This window comes from Saccopteryx bilineata, chromosome 1 (assembly GCF_036850765.1).
Source record: "Saccopteryx bilineata isolate mSacBil1 chromosome 1, mSacBil1_pri_phased_curated, whole genome shotgun sequence".
Classification (NCBI taxonomy): domain Eukaryota; kingdom Metazoa; phylum Chordata; class Mammalia; order Chiroptera; family Emballonuridae; genus Saccopteryx; species Saccopteryx bilineata.
The window spans coordinates 50,186,075-50,193,370 of NC_089490.1; the positions used below are offsets into that span (position 1 = coordinate 50,186,075).

Here is a 7,296-nt window from a genome sequence, read left to right on the forward strand (position 1 = left end):
TAAATTTAATTTTCTAAGTAAAATTAAAAAAGGAACTATTTTTAACTATAGTAATAAAAAACTTACAACTAGATCCAAAGTACCAACATACACAATTATTGGCTCTTTCAAATAAGATTGTGCAAGTCAACAACTGCATAGGGCCACGTTGCACTGGAAATAAACCAAAATATGCAAACATTAAAAATTTACTATAAGTCAAACATTATTTAGGTTCCCTAAGAATGTTATGAATCAAATTGCTCATGAAAGACACATTTGTACTTTTCAATATGACAGATTTTACAGAAAATGTATGCTTCATAAAGGATTGCTCAACTTTTTTGAAGCTACTAGAGTAAACCTTTAAATATGTTTAATGAACAGTTTTATAACCAGAGATGAAGGAGAATTATACCTTTAATTCAAAACCTTGTATTTTTCATAGATTGTAGCTAAAATTAAGCACTATGCCAAACAAAAATATTTTAAGTGTACTAATGAAAGGATATGTAGCCCTGGCCGGTTGGCTCAGCGGTAGAGCGTCAGCCTAGCGTATGGAGGACCCGGGTTCGATTCCCGGCCAGGGCACACAGGAGAAGCGCCCATTTGATTCTCCACCCCTCCGCTGCGCTTTCCTCTCTGTCTCTCTCTTTCCCTCCCGTAGCCAAGGCTCCATTGGAGCAAAGATGGCCCGGGCGCTGGGGATGGCTCTGTGGCCTCTGCCTCAGGCGCTAGAGTGGCTCTGGTCGCAATATGGCGATGCCCAGGATGGGCAGAGCATCGCCCCCTGGTGGGCAGAGCGTTGCCCCTGGTGGGCGTGCCGGGTGGATCCCGGTCGGGCGCATGCGGGAGTCTGTCTGACTGTCTCTCCCTGTTTCCAGCTTCAGAAAAATGAAAAAAAAAAAAAAAAGGATATGTAAATTCAAGTGTTTCTTACCCATATGTATATTATGAAAATACCACCTTTTATACTTTCACAATAATTAGATGGGAGGACCAATAAGAAAGCAAAGTGAGGAAATTTAGTATAGTTCCTCAACTATATACTATGACACAAGGAGAGAATGGTTTACAGATCACTTGCATTTAGATAACTTTCATTGCTTCCTCAGTTTCACCTTGGGTGAAAAAGTATTTAGTAACCTGATATTTTTCTCTAAGGACAGGGGATCACTTACTCACATGTGAGACCACAGTTTTCCCTCCAGGAGTCCCTCTATGTTTTTATAGAAATCTCTATCCAGCCCTAGCAGGTGGCCAGTGGATAGATCTTTGGCTCGGAGATCTGAGGTTGCTAGCTCATTACTGAGGGCACCACTCAAGCCTGGGGTCAGCAAGCCTCAGGTCGCTGATCCTGGGGTCACCAGCTCAATCCTGAGGGTGCCAGCTCAACCCCAGAAGTGTCACCAGTTTGTGCCCTGGTCAGGGCACATAGGAGAAGCAATCAATAGCACAACTAAAGTGAAACAAGTTGATGCTTCTCTCTCTCTCTCTCTCTCTCTCTCTCTCTCTATCTGTCAAAAGAAAAAAGAAGTTTCTACCTATAATTTAGGAAACACAATAATCTTCCTTACCTTCCAGTACACTGATGCACTGAGGGATCTCAAAATACTTTGAAGAAATGCTCTGAAAATCCTCTGGGAAAATCATTTGAAAATGGATTCTATTCTACTGATTTCTATGTTGCACACTAACAATTAGGCATACACCTACCTTGTCAGAATAGTCTGCCTGTCTGGGTGCACATCTAATAAAATCTTTATTATCTGAGGTTCAAATCCCATATCCAGCATCTTGTTGGCTTCATCTAATACCTGCATTAAAAATGTTTGTGGCTAGATTATATATGAGAGGTAGCTAATATATATGCTCTCTCTTTGTGAATATAATACTAAAAGGTAATATTTTTCTCATTTCCCCTATTAACCTAAACCACTATTTTAATTTCTCCAGGAGATAATATGGGGTCTCTGGTTGTAATATAAATTGATTTATATTTAAGTTAGCTAATAGTTTCTAAATCTAAAAAATTTATATCTAAACATCCATGTGGATTTTGACTTTCTTTGAAAGGTACTTATCTACAGTTTCCAATACTTGTAAAAAAAAACATTAAAATAAAATGATCTTAAGATCCTTATTTTAACAATTGAGAGTCAATGTAAAATGTTGCTATGATTTAAAACCATTATAAAATGGACAGTCATTCTAAAAGACTGTTTTAATAAGAGTTTGGTTCTTCTAGTATCCCAGACCCTCATTTCTTGATTACCAAATAGGTTATGCTCTTCAGACTGACATAGTTATTCAACTGCAGATCATTCAATCTTCCACGAATTGCAATAATGATATCTGCACCTTTTGTCAGGTCTTGTATTTGTCCATTTCTATCTCCACCACCATATGTACACACACTTAAAAAAATACAGAGGTTCATGTTCAGGCAAGGAATATGTTATCACAACTCAAAATCCCAACTAACCTAAACATCTTGGTATAAAATAAAATAAAAGATATGTAAATTGAAAAAAAGTATCAGATGCCTTTGGTAGGATTTTTGTTTTTCTGAGAAGTATCAACAGCCATCAGCCCACAGTGGTGTGTCTTAAAGAGCCATGTTTACATTACTGTTATTGACCCCACTGCCTTGGCTACAGTTGATTTGGGTCTGGTAATATCTGACCCATGATGAGCCAATCAGATTCTCAAAATGTGTGAAAAATGGCCCTGGCCAGTTGGCTCCGTGGTAAGGCATCAATCCAGTGTGTGTATGTCCTGGGTTCAATTCCTGGTCAGGGCACACAAGAGAAGCAACCATCTGCTTCTCCACTCCTCCTCCTTTTCTCTTTCTCTCTTCCTTTCCTGCAGCCATGGCTCGAACAGGTCAAGCAAGTTAACCCCAGACGCTGAGGGTGGCTCCATGGTTTTGCCTCAGGTGCTAAAATAACTTGGTTGTTGAGCAATGGAGCAGCTACCCAAAGGGGCAGAGCATTGCCTGGTAGGGGGCTTGCTAGGCAGATCCTGGTTCAGGCACATGTGGGAGTCTGTCTCTGCCCCCCCACCTCTTAATTAAAAAGAAAAAGTGAGAGAAATGTGTGAAAAATTTGTTGCCCTGGCCAGTTGGCTCAGTGGTAGAGCATCAGCCCAGTATGTGGATGCCCCAGGTTGGATTTCTGGTCAGGGCACACAGGAGAAGTGACCATCTGCTTTTCTACTGCTCTCCCTCCTCCTTCTCTCTCTCTCTCTCTCTCTCTCTCTCTCTCTCTCTCTCTCAGATGGGGTTGCCAGATGAATCTCGGTGGGAGTGCATGTGGGAGTCTGTCTCTCTATCTCTCCTCCTCTCACTTGGAAAAGAGGGAAATAAATATGTCTGTACATTTGAAATATAAAGGAAAATCTATACAACATTCTCTGGTAGCCACAGCTCACGGATACTAAACTTATCATCATGTATTGAAAATTACTTTGGTTGAAACATGGAAAGTAAGTAATCATCCTAATTTTTATTACAAACAAAAGCAGTTATGAATGCACCACATGTGAAGAAAGAAAATAATTTTTCATCTACTGCATGGCATGCTAATGAAAAAAGATTGAAAAGAGTATAAATTTAAACACCCTCTTTAAAATTTTCCTAAAGAGTACAGGAAATTGTGGACTTAAAGTAGGTATAATTAAAAAAATGTACTGACTGAGCATGTTGAAACTTCATTCTCCCACATTATTTTTCTAGCATTTCCTACTTATATTCAGCTTGTCTCAGTTTGACTTCATAAAATTCCAGGGGACACCACTTAATTTCAAATCAGTGCATTGGAGCCATCTAGAAATCTTCTAATGAGGGCTCCCTGAAAGAGTCCCATGCTGACGAGGCTGAAAAAGAATGTAGAGAATTAGCAATGTATACTTAAATATTTGTATAAAAACAAAAATTTTGCCTTTTTTATTTTTAAGTGAGAAGTGGGAGGCAGGGAGGCATGTGCCCTGACCGTGATCCACCTGGCAAACCCCCTACAGGGGAATGGTCTGCCCATTTGGGGCTGCTGTTCCATTGCTCGGCAACTGAACTATTTCAATGCCTGAGGCGAGGCCATTGAGCCATCCTCAGCATCTGGGACCAAATTCCTCAAACCATTTGAGCCATGGCTGTGGGAAGGGAGGAGAGAGTGAGAGAGAGAAAGAAAAAGAAGGAGGAGAGTGAGCAGGAAAGAAGCAGATGGTCACTTCTACTGTATGCTCTTACTGGTAATCAAACCCTGGACTGTCACACGTCAAGCCAATACTCTACTGCTGAGCCAGCAGGGCAGGGCCTAAAATTTGCCTTTTGTAATTGCTGTATAAATGATACCTTCCATACAATCAATGTGTGACCTTATTTACTGGAAATCAAATCTTCCTTTGGAACTATCAAAAACAAGGCAAAACACAACAGAGCAAAACAAACAAACAAACTTTTAATATAAATGCAAATGAAATAAATATTCACATTTGAGATTTCTTCTACATGGAGATTAACATGATAATCTCATAGGTTGATTTTTATGTGAACATTGGATTGTGAATTATCTACAATATAAGGTTGAGAATTTTCAACATATTCCAGGATAGCCGTCATTATCTTAGCAAGTACAATCATCATGACTGGCGACTGACCAACAGACTGGTTTTTCTTCTGTTTCCCACAGCAAGATTAGGAGTAGAAATTGCTTGATAAGTGTTTAAAGAACAATTGTTATAATTTTGTGAAGGCTTACCCTGGTCCAGGAAATGCCTTTGCAAAAGACTTTATGTATTGGTTCTCGTAAATGTCCTAGGCAAGGGATTGCTTTTGTGCCCATTGTGTGGAAAAGAAAGTGAAGTGCAAAGTGATAAGGTAAAAAGCCAGTAATTGGAAAACAAAGATTTGAACCCAGTTCTGGGCTCTTCATTTCTGCTCTATAGAAATGAATAACTCTACTTAATACTTTCAGGATATTTGAAGTTCAAGATCAAAAGAAATTTCCCAGTGACTATTTTATTGCTATATATAATGGGCTATGCCATTGTTATTCATTACAGTACAAAGATAGTCAATTCTCACTTTTAATTCATAGCATTTTAGGGAAAGGTTTCTCCTATTTACAATCAAGGAAACTTGCTATGGATAAAAATCATCCGTTTTTATAACTGTCTGCTTATTTTAACATTTATTGATTTCATACAGGTATTCAGGGGAAAGCTGCTTTTCTCAGAATGTTGGCATGTATTAAAATAATAATGAAAAATCCATGTTACTTTAGAAAAGACTGATTACCAGAGCAACCTGAAAGGGATTGGAGTTGAAGTTAATTCACTTGACTTAAAGGCAGAACATATAAAATATCTTCAGTTTTTCTTTACTCATATAAATCAAAGAAAACACAGTAGTCTTTCTTTCCTCACTTATATCAATCAAAGAAAACACAGTAAGAACGCTTTCCTTTTTAAATATTTATACTTCACTTTTGAAGTATCACAAAGAGTAGAACAAGTTACATGTAAAGTTCAGCATCAGCATTCTGAAAATATCCAAAAGTGCCTCATTGTCTGCAAAGCATAGAGCCTTCCACTGTCCTGGATAAATCAACATAAATTAAAATAGAAAAAATTTCAGAGCCATCTATACACTAGATTTCAATCAAAAATTTAGTAATTAAAAATATTAGTAAGCTACAGTCTTTACCTTTTATATTCAGTGAATCTATATTTAAAATAGATCAAATTTACAGAAATGTACAGAGATACACATTACAGTGGTACCTTGACAGATGAGTTTAATTCATTTCATGGCTGAGCTCATGACTCAATTTGCTCATGTGTCAAATCGAATTTTCCCATTTAAATTAATGGAAATGCAATTAATCCATTCCTGCCCCCAAAAACCACATGAATTTTTTGTTTTATATACTTTTAAATAAGAAAATATACTTTATAAATAACAAATACATATACACACACATAATAAAAGAGAATGTAAAGAAATAAACTGGTTTATGATGTGTATTTACCTTCAAGGTCAGGCAAAGATGCTGGCAAAGGGGGAGGAGACTTGCGGAGGAGGTTTGCATTTCGAGCGCTCTCGCTTAACATAACTTACTCTCTACACACTTAATGCTACATTTAATTGCAAAATTTAACTTAATTGCTGTTTTTTACTTCGCTTAATCATCATCATTTTCTTTACTGTCTTTTGGCATTTTTGCCACGGTTTTCTCGCGTTCACTTAAGGGGCCATTTCAACAAAAACCTTTCCAGGGAAGTTTGTTTCTTCCTCCCTTTCAGAACATTCGGCAGGCCATCTAGTGGAGGGTGGTGGAAGCTCATGATTCAAATATACCCTCATAACCTAAAGCAAAAAATCCCATGAGTGACTGCTCATCTCTAAAATTGCTTGTGATTTAAAGTGCTTGTGTGTTAAGGTACCACTGTATTTTAAAACAATATGTATTTATTTCTTTATTTTAAAAACTTTTATTGATTGATTTTAGAGAATGAGGGAGGCAGAGAGAGAGAGAGAGAAAGAGAGGAACATCAATTTGTTGTTCTACTTATTTTACATTTCATTGGTAGATTCTTGTATGTGCCCTGACCAAGGATTGAACATGCAATCTTGACATATTTGGATGAAGCTCTAACCAACTGAGCTACCCCGCCAGGGCTTGTTTTTATTTATTTGTTTATTTATTTGTTTATCTATATATATATTTATCTATTTATTTATTTACATGGTACTGAGTTCTTCTGGGTATCCTATTGAAAATGATACCTCTGCTTCTTTTCCTGCAGTCTCTTTATGGTTGTTGATTCCAAAAGACTAGTGCTCAATCCTCTTCTAGATCTCTCTGTGAACTTTATTTCTAACTGCCTTTGAGCCCAATAGATATCACTTTTTGTATATCTCATTGGCTTCCTTTCCAATACCAGTTTATCCAAAATGACTTTGATTCTGCCTTACCAAATAAAATTTCCTTCAATATTCTCATATCTGACAATGTTGACAATGTTTCCAACCTACTCTAAACCTTGTTAGCCCCTTTCTTTATCTTGCCCTTGATTTCTCCTTTGGCTTCTTCTGCAGATAAAATCTGAAATATCCTTTGCATCTGTTTTCTTCTCTATCTTCTATCATATCATTCTAAAACAATCAAATTATCTTTCACTCAAAGTGCCATTCTAGTCTTTCTTTTGATCCCTTTCAATCCTTCTCAAATATTTTAATAGTGCTACTGTAATTGTTAGAAATTGAATTCAATTGCTAGTGTTACAACCTGAAGAACAGTTACTCTAAAATAATAG

General features: G+C 37.3%; 1 non-coding gene across 1 annotated transcript; it reads left to right on the plus strand.

Annotated features, from left to right (window-relative positions):
* Window positions 1-494: 494 nt before the first annotated feature.
* On the plus strand, window positions 495-570 carry TRNAL-UAG (transfer RNA leucine (anticodon UAG)). Its single transcript has one exon. It is a non-coding gene; the product is annotated as a tRNA-Leu (tRNA).
* The last annotated feature ends 6,726 nt before the right edge of the window (window positions 571-7,296 follow it).